This window comes from Pteronotus mesoamericanus, unplaced genomic scaffold (assembly GCF_021234165.1).
Source record: "Pteronotus mesoamericanus isolate MK-2021 breed Mesoamerican mustached bat unplaced genomic scaffold, CSHL_Meso_final contig_82, whole genome shotgun sequence".
Taxonomy (NCBI): domain Eukaryota; kingdom Metazoa; phylum Chordata; class Mammalia; order Chiroptera; family Mormoopidae; genus Pteronotus; species Pteronotus mesoamericanus.
In genome coordinates, this window is record NW_026555265.1 from 17,075,808 (window position 1) to 17,093,978 (window position 18,171).

Consider the following 18,171-nt stretch of genomic DNA (forward strand, 5'->3'; position numbering starts at 1 on the left):
TGTAACTAAAAGAAGGACTATTAAAATGTTTTTTTGGTGGGGAGGAGAACAATTTTTTAAGGAGAAGATTTTAAGAGAAAAGAAACTCTATTTGACAAACTTTTATTAGAAATGAGATCAGCAACAGAAATGAATTCTGGTTAGATTTTGTTTCAGGAAAAAAAAAAGCCTGAGGAATAATAGGTTGAAGGAATTAATATGGCAGGTCAGAAGAGACTGTTTCACCTCAGGTCTGTGTCAGCTACGTTTTGCCTCTGGTCTGCTTTCTTGCTTCAGTTCTTTCCTGAGCTAAGTTTCTACGTGGCCCTGTACCACAGTACATTCTGAGCTGACTCATCATTAATAACATTATTTGGAAGCCCTGTACTGGAACTCAAAATCCCAAGGAATGTGCCCAGATTGAGTTTGCGTCTTGCTGACTGAGCTACAGGAAACAGTTTATGAAAGTAATGTCACAGAAATTGTTTCCTTTAATGGGAACTGTGAATTGGGTTTCTAAGGTTTCATTATATAACTGAGTAAAAAATTACTTTTTACTGTTTTTATTTTCACTTAGGAGATATGATAAGCACAAACTAGAGAACTGAATATGCAAACCAAACCTGTAATTAAATCCACGGTTCAATGAATTTTAGTCAGTATTTATTCTTTTCTTCCAGGTCTCTATTTAGGGCTGGTCTGTTTTAGTTAGCTGAGCCATGAGTAACAATTAGCTGTTACAAATTTTTTAAAAAGTGCCACTAACCAATGGCAAAACAATGCTTTTATGGAAGTACGTCATCAAATACACATTACTAGGTGCCTTGGTAACCCCAATGTCAGATGCTTCTTATAAATTTTGTTTATCTATTATTGGTCCATCAGACATGATGGGGCTATATATTTTTAAAATTTTTATTTACACTTTTGATAGACTAAAACAATGCAAAAGGCACAATAACATATGGAATCTGTGTGTGTATGTGTTTATGTCTGTGTGCATGTGGCCTTATGAACTTTGGCCTTACTCAAATTGCCTCTTCATTTCTCAAGTATCTACATTCTTTCCCACGTAAACACCTTAAAAGTGTTCTTTCTATCCACAATCCCTAGGGTACTCTGTGATGCACTTCTCCCTCAGACCACAGCTGTATAGACCAGAATTAGACAATAGACCCAATTTATGCTGATAAAATTTTCTTTCCCTTTAAAAAATTGAAATTGAGTCACCAAGAAGCTCACAGTGCGGAAATGTTAAACACATAAACTAAGTGGATGTGTTCGAGTTTGGACGGGTGTAGGCGCATGGGCAGTCAAGGCCATGACATGTAAGCCGGGCGGGCGTGGGTGTGTGAGACCCTGAGTCAGGTTGGGAACCTTGCAGAAAGGTGGGTGGTATGAGTAGATCTCACTGGTGGAAATGGAACTTCCAAACTCTGTCAGTAGTTCTTGTTGGATCCCAGGGAAATTGTGTCACCTCTCTGAGTTCCTGGGTCTTTGTTTTTTCAGTAAAATAAGTGAGTTGAATCTGGAATCCCTATTTTTTAAAAAATATTCTTAACTTTGTCCTGTAATGACACAAGTGTCGGATATAAATAATTTCAGAAGTAGTGGTCTTCTTTAGGATCCAGTAGCAAAATGGACTATTGGCCTCATTTTATCTTCATTCATCCGACAAGTATTTAATGAATATATGTACATCTTTAGGCACTAGGTAGGTGTTATACAACAAAAACAGAGAACATACGTTCTGCCTTTATGGACTTTATAAATGAGACACATTGATTGAATAATTACGCAAATATATAATATGAACGTCAGTAAGTCCTATGAAGACCATGGAGAGAGAGCCTCTAACAAGAGGCTTTGTTGCTCTGGGTAAGGTCAGAGGAAGTAATATATGAACCCAGAGAGCTGAAGAATAAGTAAGTAAACATTAGGAAAAAACATCAAAGGTTCAAGGTCAAGCTTGGCAAAAGCCATGGAATTCCTTATAGCAGTCAATATCAGAAAACATACTCACTTGAAACTTCAGCCATGTGCTATTTTATTGTAGGCTGGCACTTAGAAACCTACAACTGAAGGGAAATACTTTGGCATGCCACAGTCTCAAAATTATACACAATAGGTCTATACGGAGGCACAAACTATAATATTTGGTAAAAAAGTTCTTCCTGGAATCCACGAAGAAAGCAGTAGCATTAACAAAAATTTTACTTGTGACAATGAGTAGCACCTTTTTTAAAAACAGTGGGTGCATTTTTTTAAAAAGATTTATTCTTGACCTCTTCTTCCCACCTTTATCCTCCATGGCTGCCCTGGGTTTGGAGTAGATTATATAGCAGTACTGGGGTATGTAAGCTTAAGCTCTTCCTGTAGGTATTATACATATATTGCATATATATATATATGTGCAATTTCTCATCATGGAGAGCTGGACTTTAAGACCATGTTTGTGAACAAGTTTCACCCTTTAGCTACAACAGTGCTTACAAAAGTCTAGGCATCTCAGTCAAATGGGAGAACTCTTGATTAATGATTGAAGATGCTGGCACTAAAGGGTACACTTAATTATTTGAATCCAAAATAGAAGTGTAAGAAATTATTGACACCACAGTGTTAAATGCGTGGATGGTGTGCTCTTTTATATTTACCATCAAAATTGATGAAAGCTTATTTTAATAAAAATTATTGAGTTCCTGTGATGCTTTAGCATATTCTAAAGACTAGGGACAGATAAATTAGATATAAGAAAGTAAGAGACATTTAATACTAATAAATATTATAAAATGTTATCCATTCAAGAATAGAAGTGTGAGCAAACTACAGAAGTGGTAAAGTGAAGATTCTGTTCCAGGTGGGGTCAGGAGGAGGAGTTGCCAGGCTTCTCAGAAGGCTGAGTGCAGAGCAGAGTTCCCTGGGTGGCTGGGAGCTCATCAGTCAGAAAAGGAAGGGAAAGCTATGGCCCTTGGGCCAAATCTGACTCACCTCCTTTTTTTGTTGGGCCCAAGAGATAAGAGAGGTTTTTGCAGATAACAATTTTCAATCAATTTGATGGTAGTGAATAATAACCTTGAACCCTAATTAAGAAAAATGTTATCTTTTCAAGAAGAATCCTATTCTTCTCACTAGAGGACTCATATTACATTTTCCTCAGTACTTATTATATTTTTAATTTTATTACAAAACATTTCCAGAAGTTTGTTTTCTCTTTTGGTATATAAGCACATGGATAGTAATCCTTGATTTTCCATCTTGGCCCACAAAGTCAAAAATATTTACTATGTGGCTCTTTGAGAATGAGCTGGTGAACTCCTGTGCCTAAGTGAGAGAATGAGAATCGCATACAAGAAAAAAAGGAAAAAGGCCAGATAGTTAGGACCATTCAGGCATGATTGGCTATAAGTGGATATTAATTTCTGAATATGTATGGGTTGATTTGGAAAGCACAGGAGTATAATAAACACCTTTCACCCTGCAGACAAAGGGTTGTCTAAGTTAATCATTTTCAATCAATTATAGCATCATGAAGTTGCAACTTAAGGTCAATCATATTATTCATTTTAAAAAGGGCTCTATTCCATTTTCATCAAGTTTAAAGCAAGTACACAGAACCTCATACATATTAACATTTGTTATGCACCTTCATGTAGCTGAGAACATATTTTCTTACTTTTTCTGTTTTATTAAAACAATTTTGTATTATTTTTATTTCTTTTTCATTAAATTTTGTTTTAATGGTCTTCAGAATTCTGTGTCAGGTTTTTGGTCAAGTTGTTTCCATTTTAAAAACTAATGTCTTAAAAACTGCCACACATACACACATACATGGTCCACAAAACATTCTGCCCTTCTGAAGTTTTTATGATGCATTGTAATCATTAACCAGTCTTTTACAATGAAACTTAAAAAGCCAGTTGAGATAAACAGTTGGGACCACTTTTCCACCACTGATTGAGACTGTGGTGGCAGGCAGTGGGGATAATGTGATGGGCAGACTTGGTGACTTTGCCAAGCTCCAGCCGCCTTCTGTCCACTGCTGTGATGACACCCATAGCACCTGTCTGTCTTATGTCGTGAACAGCACAACGGCCCAGAAGAGGATAGTCCCAGAAGCTCTCAACACACGTGGGCTTGCCAGGAACCACGTCAATGATGGCAGCATCACTGGGTTTCAAAAACTTTGGGCAATCTTCCAGCTTTTTCCCAGAATGATGATCAGTCTTCTCCTCCAGCTCAGCAAATTCGCAAGCAATGTGGGCTGTGCGACAGTTCAGCACAGGTGCATGTCCACACTGATTTGGGCTGGATCGTTCAGGATAATCACCTGAGCTGTTCCCATTGGTGGGTCATTTTTGCTGTCACCAGCCACATTACTACAATGAGCATCTTTGGCAGACATGTTTTTTGACATTGAAGCCCACATTGTCCTCAGTAAGAGCTTCACTCAAAGCTTCATGGTGCATTTCAACAGAATTTCCTTCAGTTGTAACCTGACTGGAGCCAAAGGGACCTCCGTACTAGGTTGGAGAATATCAGTCTACACTCAGCCCACAGGGGCAGTACCAATACCACCAATTTTGTAGACATCTTGGAGGGGCAGATGCAGGGGCTTGTCAGTTGGATGTGTTGATGGGAGGATACAATCCAGAGTTTCAAAGAGAGTGGTTTCACTGGCACTGCCATCTTTACGGGTGACTTTCCATGCCTTGAACCAAGGCATGTTAGCACTTGGCTCCAGCATGTTGTCACCATTTCCCCCAGGAACTGGCACAAACATTATTGTCAGGGTTATAGCCAATTTTCTTACTGTAGTTGCTAAGTTCTTTAACAATTTCCTTGTATTGCTTCTGGCTGTAGGGCAGCCCAGTGGAATCCATTTTGTTTACACCAATAATCTGCTGCTTCACACACAGGGTGTGAGCCAGAAGTACATGCTCACGGGTCTGCACATTCTTGGAGATCCCCGCTTCAAATTCAGCAACAGCAGCAGCAACAACAACCAGGACAGCATAGCAGCCTGAGATGTGCGTATAATCGTGTTTTTGATAAAGTCTCTGTGACCTGGGACATCAATGATGGTCACATATTTGCTGGTTTGAGTTTCTGCAGGAAGATATCAGGAGTGATGTCACACTCATACTCAGCTTTCAGTTTACCCAGGACCCAAGCCTACTTGAACAAGCCCTTCCTCACCTCAGCAGCCGCCTTCTCAAATTCTTCCATGATTCTTTTGCCAATCCCACCACATCTTTAGATCAGATGGCCAGTAGTGATAGACATGCCAGAATCTATATGTCCAATGAAGACAATGTTGATATGAACGGTTTCCTTTCGCCTTTTGGATTTGACTTAGTGGTGGTTTTCATAAAACCTGTGTTCTGGTAGCAAACCTAGTGCAAAAGCACACTTTTTGTTATTATTTTTCTTTTCTCTTAAATTTTTTTAATGTTTTTAAAAATTTATTTATTTATTTTTAAAAATACATTTGTCTCTGCCTACCCCCCACCACTTCCCCTAGGCCGCTCCCTCACTCCCTTCCTCTCTCCCTCAACTCTTCCCCTTTGGTTTTCTCCATGAGTCCTTGCTAATTTCCTTGACTTTCCCCTTCCCTTCCTTTTCCCCTGTCCCCTCTCCCTCCTTCCCTCTTGTCTCTGTTGGTTTCTTTTCCTTTCAGGGTTGCTGGTCTTATTTTACTTGCATCTTTGTATTGTTCGTTAGGTTCCACTTATAGGTGACATCATATGGTATTTGTCTTTCGCCCCCTGGCTTATTTCGCTTAGCATAATGCTCTCAATTTCCATCCATGCTGTCACGAACTTTAGTAGTTCTTTTTTTCTTTCTGCTGCATAGTATTCCATTGTGTTTATGTACCATACGTCTTTGATCCAATCATCTACTGGTGGGCATTTAGGTTGATTCCAACGCTTGGCTATTGTAAATTGTGCTGCTATGAACATGGGGGTGCATAGGTTTTTTGAATTGGCGTTTTGGGATTCTTAGGGTATAGTCCCAACGGGGGAATCACTGGATGAAAAGGCAGTTCCATTTTCAGCTTTTTGAGGAAATTCCACACTGCTTTCCACAGTGGCTGCACCAGTCTGCATTCCCACCAACAGTGGACTAGTGTTCCCTTTTCTCCACAGCCTGGCCAGCACCTGTTGTTTGTTGATCTGTTAATGAGGGCCATTCTGACCGGTGTGAGGTGGTACCTCATGGTGGTTTTGATCTGCATTTCTCTGATGGCTAGTGATGCCGAGCTTCCTTTCAGATGTCTCTGGGCCCTCTGTAGCTCTTCCTTGGAAAAGCGTCTGCCCAGGTCCTTTGCCCATTTTTTGATTGGATCGTTTGTCTTCTTGGAGTGGAGTCAAGTGAGTTCTTTATATATCTTGGAGATCAAACCTCTATCTGACGTATCATTAGCGAATATATTTTCCCATAGGGTTGGCTCCCTTTTCATTTTGCTGATGTTTTCTTTAGCCGTGCAGAAGCTTCTTATTTTGATGGGGTCCCACTTGTTTATTCTTTCCTTTATGTCCCTTGCTTTAGGAGACGTATCAGTGAAAAAATTGCTGCGTGGGATATCTGCGAGTTTCCTGCCAATGTTCTCCTCTAGGACTTTGATGGTGTTGCGACTTATATTTAAGTCTTTTATCCATCTTGAGTTTATTTTTGTGTATGGTGTCAGCTGGTGATCTAATTTCAATTTTTTGCATGTAGCCGTCCAGCTCTCCCAACACCATTTGTTGAAGAGGCTATTATTGCTTCATTTTATGCTTCTGCCCCCTTTGTCAAATATGAGATGCCCATATAGACCTGGGCTTATTTCTGGGCTTTCTATCCTGTTCCACTGGTCTATGGGTCTGTTCTTGTGCCAGCACCAGATTGTTTTGAGTATAGTGGCTTTGTAGTAGAGTTTGATGTCCGGTATTGTGATCCCTCCTACTTTGTGTTTCTTTCTCAAAATTGCTGCGGCTATTCGGGGTCGTTCATGGTTCCATATAAATTTTTGAAATGTCTGTTCTGTTTCTGTGAAATATGTCATTGGTATCTTAATAAGGATTGCGTTGAATCTATAAATTGCTTTGGGTAGTATGGACGTTGTGATGATATTAATTCTTCCAATCCATGAGCACGGTATATGCTTCCATTTATTTGTGTGTTCCTTAATTTCTTTCTTCAATGCTGTATAGTTTTCTGCATACAGGTCTTTTACCTCCTTGGTTAAATTTATTCCTAGGTACTTTATTTTTCTTCTTGCTATATCGAATGGTATTTTTTTTCTGATTTCTTCTTCTTCTATTTCATTGCTGGTGTACAAAAATGCCTTTGATTTCTGAATATAGACTTTGTATCCTGCTCTTTTGCCAAATTCACTTATTAGGTTGAGGAGTTTTTTGGTAGAGTCTACAGGGTTAACTATGTACACTACCATGTCATCTGCAAAGAATGATAGCTTTACTTCCTCCTTCCCTATTTGGATGCCTTTTATTTCTTTTTCTTGTCTGACCGCTGTGACTAGGACTTCCAATACGATGTTGAAAAGAAGCGGTGAGAGCGGACATCCTTGTCATGTTCCCAATCTTAGTGGGAAAGCTTTCAGTTTTTGCCCGTTGAGTATGATGTTGCCTGCAGGTTTTTCATACATGGCCTTAGTTACGTTGAGGAATGCCCCATTTATTCCCATTTTGCTGAGTGTTTTGATCATAAACAGGTGGTGTACCTTATCGAATGCTTTTTCTGCGCCTATTGAGATGATCATGTGGTTTTTGTCTTTTCTTTCATTTATATGATGTATTACGTTTATTGACTTGCGTATATTGAACCATCCCTGCATGCCTGGGATGAATCCCACCTGTTCGTGGTGGATAATCTTTTGAATGTATTGCTGGATGCGGTTTGCCAATATTTTGTTGAGGATTTTAGCATCTATGTTCATCAGTGAAATTGGCCTGTAGTTTTCTTTCTTTGTAGGGTCTTTATCTGGTTTTGGGATTAGGGTGATGCTGGCCTCATAAAAAGAATCTGGGAGTCTTCCCTCCTCTTGGATTTTTTGGAATAGTCTGAGAAGGACAGGGGTTAGCTCTTCCTTAAGTGTTTTGTAAAATTCTCCTGTGAAACCGTCCGGCCCTGGGCTTTTGTGTGCCGGGAGTTTCTTGATGACTGCTTCAATTTCCCCAGCTGTTATCAGTCTGTTCAAGCTTTCTGTTTCTTCCTCCTTCAGTGTTGGAAGATTATACTTTTCTAGAAATCTGTCCATTTCATCGAGGTTTTCAAATTTCTGGGCATATAATTGTTCATAGTAGTCTCTGACAATCCTTTGTATTTCTGTGGTATCAGTTGTTATTTCTCCTCTTTCATTTCAGATATTATTAATTGGGGTCCTCTCCCTTTTTTTCTTGATGAGTCTGCTTAAAGGCTTGTCAATTTTATTTATCTTTTCAAAGAACCAGCTCCTGGATTGGTTGATCCTTTGAATTGTTCTTTTCGTCTCTATGTCATTCAGTTCTTGACTATAATAATCTTGACTATGTCCTTCCTTCTCCTTGCTCTGGGATTTATTTGTTGTTGTTTCTCCAATTCTTGAAGTTGTCGTGTTAGGTCTTTTATTTGAAATGTTTCTATCTTTTTTAGGTAGGCCTGTATTGCCAGGAACTTCCCTCTCAGGACCGCCTTTGCTGTGCCCCATAGGTTTTGGACTGTTGTCTGTTCATTTTCATTTGTTTCCAGAAATGTTTTGATTTCTTCTCTTACCTCATTATTGACCCATTCATTGTTTAATAGTGTACTGTTCAGTCTCCAGGAGTTTGAAAGTTTTTGAAGTTTCTCTTTGAGGCTGATTTCCAGTTTCAAGCCCTGGTGGTCTGAGAAAAAGTTTGGTATTATTTCAATTTTCCTGAATTTGCTGAGGTTTGCTTTGTGTCCTATCATGTGGTCTATCTTTGTAAAACTTCCATGAGCCTTTGAAAAGAATGTGTATTTTTCTTCTTTGGGATGTAAGGTTCTATATATGTCAGTTAAGTCTCTTTGATTCAGCGTGTCATTCAGCTGCACGATATCTTTATTAATGTTTTGTTTGGAAGATCTGTCCATTTTTGACAGTGGGGTGTTGAAATCCCCTACTATCAGTGTGTTGCTGTCTATATCTTTTTTGAAGTCGTCCAACAATTTCCTTATGTACTTGGGGGCTCCTATGTTGGGAGCATATAAGTGTACAATGTTGATGTCTTCTTGATAGATTCTTCCTTTAAGTATTATAAAGTGCCCCTCTGGGTCTCCTTTTCTGGCCTTTGTTTTGAAATCTACTTTGTCTGATACAAGTATGGCAGCCCCGGCCTTTTTCTCTTGCCCATTTGCTTGGAATATTTTTTTCCATCCGTGTGCTTTCAATCTGTATAGGTCTTTTGCTCTGAGGTGGGTCTCTTGTAGGCAGCGTATGTGTGGGTCATGTTTTCTTATCCATTCAGCTGCCCTGTGTCTTTTGATTGGGGCATTTAGTCCATTTACATTGAGAGTTATTGCTGATAGAAACCTATTCATTTTTTTCTCTTTGTGCCTGTGTTTTTCTCTTTCTGACTCTTTTCCTTCATCTTCTTAAACCAGTCCCTTTAGCATATCTTGGAGTGCTGGTTTGGTAGAGATGTATTCTTTTAGCCTTCTTTTGTCTGGGAAACTCCTTATTTCCCCTTCTATTTTAATGGAGAGCCTTGCTGGGTAGAGCAGCCTTGGTTGTAGGCCCTTGCTTTTCATTACTTGGAGTATTTGCTGCCATTCCCTTCTGGCTTGTAGTGTTTCTGTTGAGAAGTCAGCTCCTAGCGGTATCGGAGCCCCTTGTATGTTACTTTCTCCTTCTCCCTCGCTGCCTTGAGGATTCTCTCTTTGCCTTCGATAGTTGCCATTTTAATGATGATGTGTCTTGGAGTGGACCTCCTTGGGTCCCTCTTGAGTGGGGTCCTCTGTGCCTCCTGGATCCATGAGACCCTTTCTCTCCTCAAATTGGGGAAATTTTCCATCATTACTTTTTCGACGAGGTTCTCTATCCCTTGCTCCTCTTCTTCTCCTTCTGGGATCCCTATTATGCGGATATTATTGCATTTCAGGTTGTCCTGCATTTCCCTAAATGCCTCTTCATTCTTTCTGAGTCTTTTTTCCATTTCTTGTTCTTTCTGGGAGCTTTTCTCTACCTTATCCTCCATCTCACTGATTCAATCCTCGGCTTCATCCAGCCTGCTCTGGATTCCTTCTACTGTGTTCTTCAATTCAGAAATGGTATTCTTCATATCCTCTTGTGTCTTCTTGATAGTTTCTATGTCCTTCTCCAGGTTGATATAGTTTGCTAAGATCCTGATAGTTTCTCTGCAGTTTCTCATAGTTATCTTGGAGCTGGCTGAGCTCATTGAGCTTCCTTAGAACCATTGTTTTGAATTCAATATCTGATAGTTCCCTTGCCTCTATTTCATTTAGCTCTCTCTTGGGGAATCCCCTTTCCCACTCATTTGGGGGGAACTTCTTTTTCTTCCCATTTTTGTGAGAGTCTGTTAAGTAATTTATGTAGGTATTTATTTATTTATTTTTGCTTCTGCTTCAATCGGGCCGTCTAGATTTCCTGACTTTGTGGATTAAACTTCTATGGTAGTAGGCGAGTCTTTCTACTTATTTATTTATTCATTTATTTTTTTCCTTTACTTTTCTTTCTGGGCCTGCCTCTGATGATGTCAGTTGTTGACCCTAGATGACTTCCAGTCGTTTGTTTGAGCCTTCCAGGAGTCTACTGTCTGCGCCGGACTCCTGCTTTGGGCAGCTGTGTGACCCCTTCTGCCAGGGACCCACTATTTCTGAGCACCGCTCTGCACTCTCACGCCGGCTCCTTGATCACGCTCCCCGGCTGGGCAGGATCTCCCGCCCGCCTGGGCTCGCGTGTGCTTGCCCCAGCCCAGGGGGCTTATTCGTGACCTCACATACTCATCTGGCCCCCCGGCACTGGTCTGTTTAGGGTCTTCTATTGTGTGCTTTCCCCGCTTTTGGCTCTTTGGGTGCGTTGCCTGCCCTCGCCAAATGGAGACTACAGAAATGGGAGGAAGTCAGCTCCAGGACTCTGGTTAATCCTGTCTCCGGTCTCTCCTCCAGGGACTCTGGGCAGCTCTGTGAGCCCTCCGGCCCGGGATCCACTATTTCTGAGCACCGCTCTGCACTCAGGCCCACGCGGGTAGATTTACACCTGCCCCGCCGATCTGGGCACTCGCTCACAGGCCCCATCGGTGCCATCCTTTTATTTTTCAATACTATTTGAAATAAAATGCAAGTAATAGTGCATAGTTTTAAAAAATCCCAACAGTACAAAAAGATACTCCATGAAAAGTGAATTTCCATTTTATTTTAGCCTCCTAGTCCCTCAGTTTTCATATCACTTTCTTTTCTCTCCCTTGTTAATAGCTGCATATTATTCCAATGGATGCTACAATAGATTACTGTATACATACATCTTTATGTGCGTATTACTGGATTTCTATACTAAAAATTTTAGTGCAGAGGAGGATATTTGTATTTTAAATTGAAAAATATTTTCAAGTTGAGTTTCAAAAGTTGAACTAATTTATAGCTTCACCAACTGTACTCATATAGTATGTATTTTCTTATCTCTTTGTCAAAATACTGTAATAATCAACTCTTAAATCTTTGCCAGACAGAAGGATGAGAAAACAAAGCATTTCCTTGTAATTTTATATTACATTTCTCATATCATCATGAAATTGAACATTTTTTTATATATTTAAAGGTTATTTCCTCCTCTTTGAATTGTTTGTTCATGTTCTTCCCTCATTCTATTCGGATTATGTCCTATTTTAAAAATAAAATAATTCTAAAAGTACTATATCAAAGAAAGACATATTATTTAAGCCAAATTTCATAGATGGAAACAGAAAACCTCATTGTTAAAAGGTTTCAATTTCTTTATCAGAAAACAAGAATTTTCCACACTTAGCTTCCTTTTACCATATGCTATGAGAGAGCTACGTAAGTCAATTTGACCTATAATCAATATTATTTTGAACTGGTCTCCATATTAATCAATCAGTAATTGGCTCAAAGTCTAAATGGACAACTTCAGAGATATAGATCCAGGATAGAAGAAAAAGTAAAGTGAATTCTTTTTTTATGCAACACAACTAGTCCCAAGAAGGCTGGAATAGTAATGAAAAGGGAAGGGAAAAAACTAGCCAATTTTATTTCACACAGACCAGCCAAAGATTATGCAAAAACTACATTTGAAAGAAGAATGAAATTAAAGATTAAAACACACACAACTTCACTTGAGTAAATTTTAAAGTCAGTTCCAACACATGTTGCTTTGGCTCATATAATGTGGGTTTTTCTCTTAATTTTATTTTAGAGAGGGGGGAAGGGAGGGAGAAACAGAGAAAAACACCAATGTGAGAGAGAAACATCAATTGGTTGCATTCTGTACCATGACCAGGGACTGAACCTGCAACACAAAAATCAAACTGGAAACCTTTCAGTTTGTGGGACGATGCCCGACCAACTGAGTCACACAGGCCAGGGCTCAAGGAACGTGTTCTAAATGGGATGGAGATTGACAGACTGCTTGACTTGGGACCTGTGTTCTTTGCTTATGTATAAAATTTCATGAGGTTTAACACTCAGGGTAAAATCCAAAGTAAAGGTCTGAAAAGGTGGGATTCTGAGCTCAGCAGCTTTGTGCTTCTTTCTGTCAATAAATTGTTGAAAAACTACAGAGATTTATGCATGAACATCAAAAATAGCGAGAGAAACCCAGGAACAGGAGGGCATTGAACTAAATGAGCTTTAGATTCTGTGCTTACATGAGAAAAACATTTAAGGGGAGCTCAGTTGAAGCTCTGACATATGTGTACCCTCAGGGAAGTTAACCACACAGTCATCAGAAAAGTTCTTCCAAGGCCACCAAATGTCTCCTCAGTTATCTTTCTTTTTTTTTTTTTTATTTTAAAATTTTTTTATCATTGTTCAAATACATTTGTCTCCACTTTCCTGCCACTACTTTCCCCTGCCCCCCTCCCTCAACTCACTCCCTCAATCCTTTCCTACTTTGGCTTTGTCCATGGGTCCTTTATACATGGTCCTTGACTTGACCCTTCCCTTCCCTTTCCCTGCCCCCCCTTCCCTCTTGATTCAGTTGGTTTCTTTCAATGTTGCTGGTTATATTTTCCTTGCTTGTTCATTTTGTTGGTTAGATTCCACTTATAGGTGAGATTATATGGTATTTGTCTTTTGTCCCCTGGTTTATTTCACTTAGCATAATGCTCTCTAGTTCCATCCATGCTGTCACAAATGGTAGTAGCTCTTTCTTTTTTTCTGCTGCGTTGTATTCCATTGTGTAAATGTATCATTGCTTTTTGATTGCTATAGCACTTAGGTTGCTTCCAACACTTGGCTATTGTAAATTGTGCTGCTATGAACATTGGGGTGCATACGTTCTTTTGAATTGGTGTTTTGGGATTCTTAGGGTAAAATCCAAGCAGAGGAATAGCTGGGTCAAAAGGCAGTTCTATTTTTAACTTTCTGAGGAAATTCCAAACTGTTTTCCATAGTGGCTGCATCAGTCTGCATTCCCACCAACAGTGTACTAGGGTTCCCTTTTCTCCACAGCCTCGCCAGCACCTGTTGTTTGTTGATCTGTTTATGATGGCCATTCTGACCAGTGTGAGGTGGTATCTTATTGTGGCTTTAAATTGCATTTCTCTGATGGCTAATGATGCTGAGCATCCTTTCATATGTCTCTGGGCCCTCTGTATCTCCTCCTTGGAGAAGCGTCTGTCCAGGTCTTTTGCCCATTTTTTAGTTGGATTGTTGTCTTCTTGGAGTGGAGTCGAGTGAGTTCTTTATATATCTTGGAGATCAAACCCTTATCTGATGTATCATTGGCAAATACATTTTCCCGTATAGTTAGTTCCCTTCTCATTTTGCTGATGTTTTCTTTAGCCATGCAGAATCTTCTTATTTTGATGAGGTCCCACTTGTTTATTCTTTCCTTTATGTCCTTTGCTTTAGGGGACATATCGGTGAAAATATTTCTGCATGGGATATCTGAGAGTTTCCTGCCAATGTTCTCCCCTAGGACTTTTATGGTGTTGCAACTTATATTTAAGTCTTTTATCCATCTTGAGTTTATTTTTGTGTATGGTGTCAGCTGGTGATCAAATTTCAATTTTTTGCATGTAGCTGTCCAGCTCTCCCAACACCATTTGTTGAAGGGCTATTTTACTCCAATTTATGCTTCTGCCTCCTTTGTCAAATATCAATTGACCATAGAGACATGGGTTTATTTCTCAGTTATCTTTCTTGAGGGATCCTGGATGTCAACACATCATCGCTCAAGGAGCATTACTGTAAATCTTGTTAAAGCCTTGGCAAGAATTTCCTACTTTTATCAGTTGAATTTTAACTAGCAACACTTAAAAACAGAAACAAAACTGACAGCAGCTTAGAGGTATATTTATTATGACTTTTTCTGCTTTTAAAAAAAAAGGCTTTGTTATGGATTCTCCTTAATGTTTTTAGTTAAGTAAAGGATTGATTATACTGGTGTTTTCCCCATAATAGAACATTTGACATCATTAACTACATATGGAGAATTTATTGAATTGGACAATCCCCTTTATGCTTTTTAAAATAAAAACCATAGACCTTTTCAGGCTCATTAAATAGTTTATACTTGATACTCATGTAAAGTTTGGCTTTAACCCATTGTTTGATTTCCTGTGCTTAATCATTGTATGCTGAGTCTAAGAAGCTAAACTTTCCCTTGGCAAATTGAGATTCCAAATGGCCCAATACTACATGTGTGGCCTTTAGAATACTTTCTGGAACAGCTGTAGGCAACAGTGATATTCTGATATTTAAATTTCCAAATAAAAGATTGCTTTTAGTGTGCTTATCACATTCATACCTTTGGCTTCTCATATCTATACAATAGCTTTATTTTATGATCTCTTTTTTTCTCTTTCCTTTTCTTACCACTTACTTCATCTTTTATCATCCTCTGATGAACTCCTGAGCCAAGGTCATCCCCTGCCACCCTGCTGCATGTCTCTTGTCCTCTCCATATACATCAGACTGTTTCCCTACCTTTGCTCTTTAAGAGACCAGGAACCTTTCTGAATATTGTTGAGCTAGTTACTTAAACTCTATGCCTTAATTTTCCTATTTGCATTTTAAGATAACTGAACCTGCTTAATGAGGTTGTTGTGAGGATTAAATGAGATAATAGATGAAGGGAACTTAGGAAAAAGTCTGACCTATAGTAAGTGCTAAGTAAGTGTTTGTTTGTTTGTTTGTTTTTAATGTTATGCCCTCTGCCTTTGGATCTCTGTACCACTTTTCTTTCTTCCTTGAAATTTCTTTCTTTAATTCTTATCTGTATAATTTATACTTCTCCTTTTTATGAGTCTGATTTCTCAAGAAAAACAGAACAAATAGGACACCAGTGTGTGTGTGTGTGTGTGTGTGAGACATTATAAAGATTGGCTCACACAGTTATGGAGGCTGGCAAATCCCAAGGTCTGCAGAATAAGTCAGCAAGTGGGAGACCCAAAAAAAGCCAATGTTTAGTTCCAGCCTGAGTCCAAAGGCCTGAGAACCAGGAGAGCCAATGGTGTAAATTTCAGTCTAAAAAGCCAGCAGCCTCAAGGCCCAGGAAGAGTCCAAGTTTCAGTGCGAATCTAAAAGCAGTAATAAAAGAGGTACTGAACAGCAAGCGGGTCCTGCTGCCCCTCTGCCACCCTCTAGGCAAAATTCTGGAGGCAAAGTTTTGGTAATAAAGGAAAGGAGTCTGTATTCAGAAGCAACACAATTTTGGAAAAACAGCATTCCACATGCATTAGCCACTTAAATTTATCAATTAAGGCTAAAATCTTTAACTCCTGAGTTCCCCTATCATTCTTCATGTTAGTTTTTAATTATCTTATTTCTATAGGTTTAGTTTATAAACTAAAACAACATAAGACACAAAAGCTACACAATTTTGGAAGAATGGCAAGCTTCTGCCTCAGAGTCAATCCCTCCTAGAACACCCAGAGAAGGATAATCCTGCCACCCTCTGCCAGGCCAGTCCCATCCTAGGCTGCACCTGGAGTTTCTCCTCCCATCCAAAATCCATCCAAAATACCCTCCTTTGGGAAACACAGGCTGCTGCAGCACAATCATCCAGGCATCCTCAAGGAAGACAGCCGGAGAGCCAGTCTCTGCTCTCCTTTTGTTTTAAATCTTCTGGCCCGTAATTCCATGCACTCTGGAGGCATTCAGCTTCTCAATCCATCTTAAACTGTTTACAATTCATTGTCTTGGGCAACCTCCTCCTACGGTCCCTTCCTACCCCTCCCCAGGATCTGATCAGATCTCAAAGCAAATGTCCCAGTTTGAAAGGCAAAAAGAAATTTTCTTTCTTTGAAAAGGGTGAGTCTTTTTGCACTGTCAGGCCTTTAACTAATGGGATGAAGTCCATCCACCTTAGGCAGCAATCTGCTTTACTCAGTCTACTGATATAAATGTTAATCTGACCCCAAAACATCCTCACAGACACACCCGGCATGATGTTTCATGAGATATCTGACCACCCCGTGGCCCCATCATGATGACACATAAAATTAATTATCACGTCTTTCAAGTCTCAGGTTAAAGTCACACTTCTGGGGAAGTTTTCCCTTGACCCTGATACTGTCTGTCTTCTGGCCTGTGAGTCCCCTGAGCACAGAGATGTGTTTATCTTGCCTCCCACTGTATCCGTGGTACCCAGCACAGTGCCTGGCTCATGATAGGCTTTCAATAAACACTTGTTATATAATTAGTTAATTCATATATAATTGTAACCTTTTTCCATTTCTGATAGTATGAATATTCAAAAACATACAAAACATTAGACAAAATACTTTGAAATATAGTAAATAGACTATCTAAAAGATCATCTAGAACTTAAAAAACTCAACAATAAAAAAACAAACAATCCAATTAAAAAAATGAGCAAAGGATCTGAATAGATACTTTTCCAAAGAGTACATACAGATGGGCAATAGACAAATGAAAAGATGCTCAGCATCACTAATCATCAGAGAAATGCAAATTAAAATCACAAGATGATATCACCTCACACTGCTCAAAATGCCTATCATCAATAAATCAACAAACAATACATGCTGGCAAGGATGTGGAGAAAGGGGAACCCTTGTGCATGTTGGTGGGAATGCAGATTGGTGCAGCCACTATGGAAAGCAGTGTGGAGATGCCTCAAAAAATTTAAAAATGGAGCTGCCTTATGACCCAGTGATTCCACCTCTGTAAATTGATCCAAAGAAGTCAAAACAGCATTCCCTGTTAAAAACATTAAAATGGCCTTGCTGCCTGGAGCCCGGAGGTGAGCTGGTTAGAGAGGCATTTCCTTCCGGAGCTGGAAGTTGGAGGTGATGCTGATATACAGACAATACATTTTCTGAAGGAGGAAAGATGGCAGAGGAGTGAATGGGAGTCACGCTGACCTCCTCCTCCGAAGACCAAACTGGAATTGCAACTAAATAGTGGAGTAATCACCTGGAAAACAATGGAATGATGGAGAGGAGCCTTGGAGCTGTGGACAGACAGTGGATTCAACTCTCACGCATCCCAAAGGGTGAGAAGTGTGGTGGAGGCTCTAGAGGGTGGGCTGGGTGCCCACGGGCACTAGCACCAGAGAGACATTGAAACGGCCAATTAGGTCCACCCGAGAAGAACGGGGTCTGAATCATAAACAGGGACCTCTAAACTACAGCAGCTAAAGCCAGGAAAATACAGAAAAAAACGCAACCCCGAAAAGCTTAGGGACGCTCTCTGCCAGAGACAGGTGGCTGGGGATGCAAAGAGACATTTAAAGGGCCAACGCAAAAATTGCAGTGGCAGCCACCCTCCTCGATCTCTGGGTAGAGGCAGCAACAGGGTGGGCTGGTGCCTGGGAAAAGACTGGTGAGGAAAACTTGGTGAAGAGAACTGAGACGGTCGCCGGTGGAGCCCGGTGATAACGCACTTCCCACTCTGCAGCTACCATCTCGCTCAGGCATAAGGGAATCAATTAACCTGCCTTTTGTGTGCTCCGCACACAGCTTGTGCACGTGTGAGCTTGAGGGCTGAGTGCAGACTGTCTGGGAGAGCCCTGAGGAGAGACTGGAG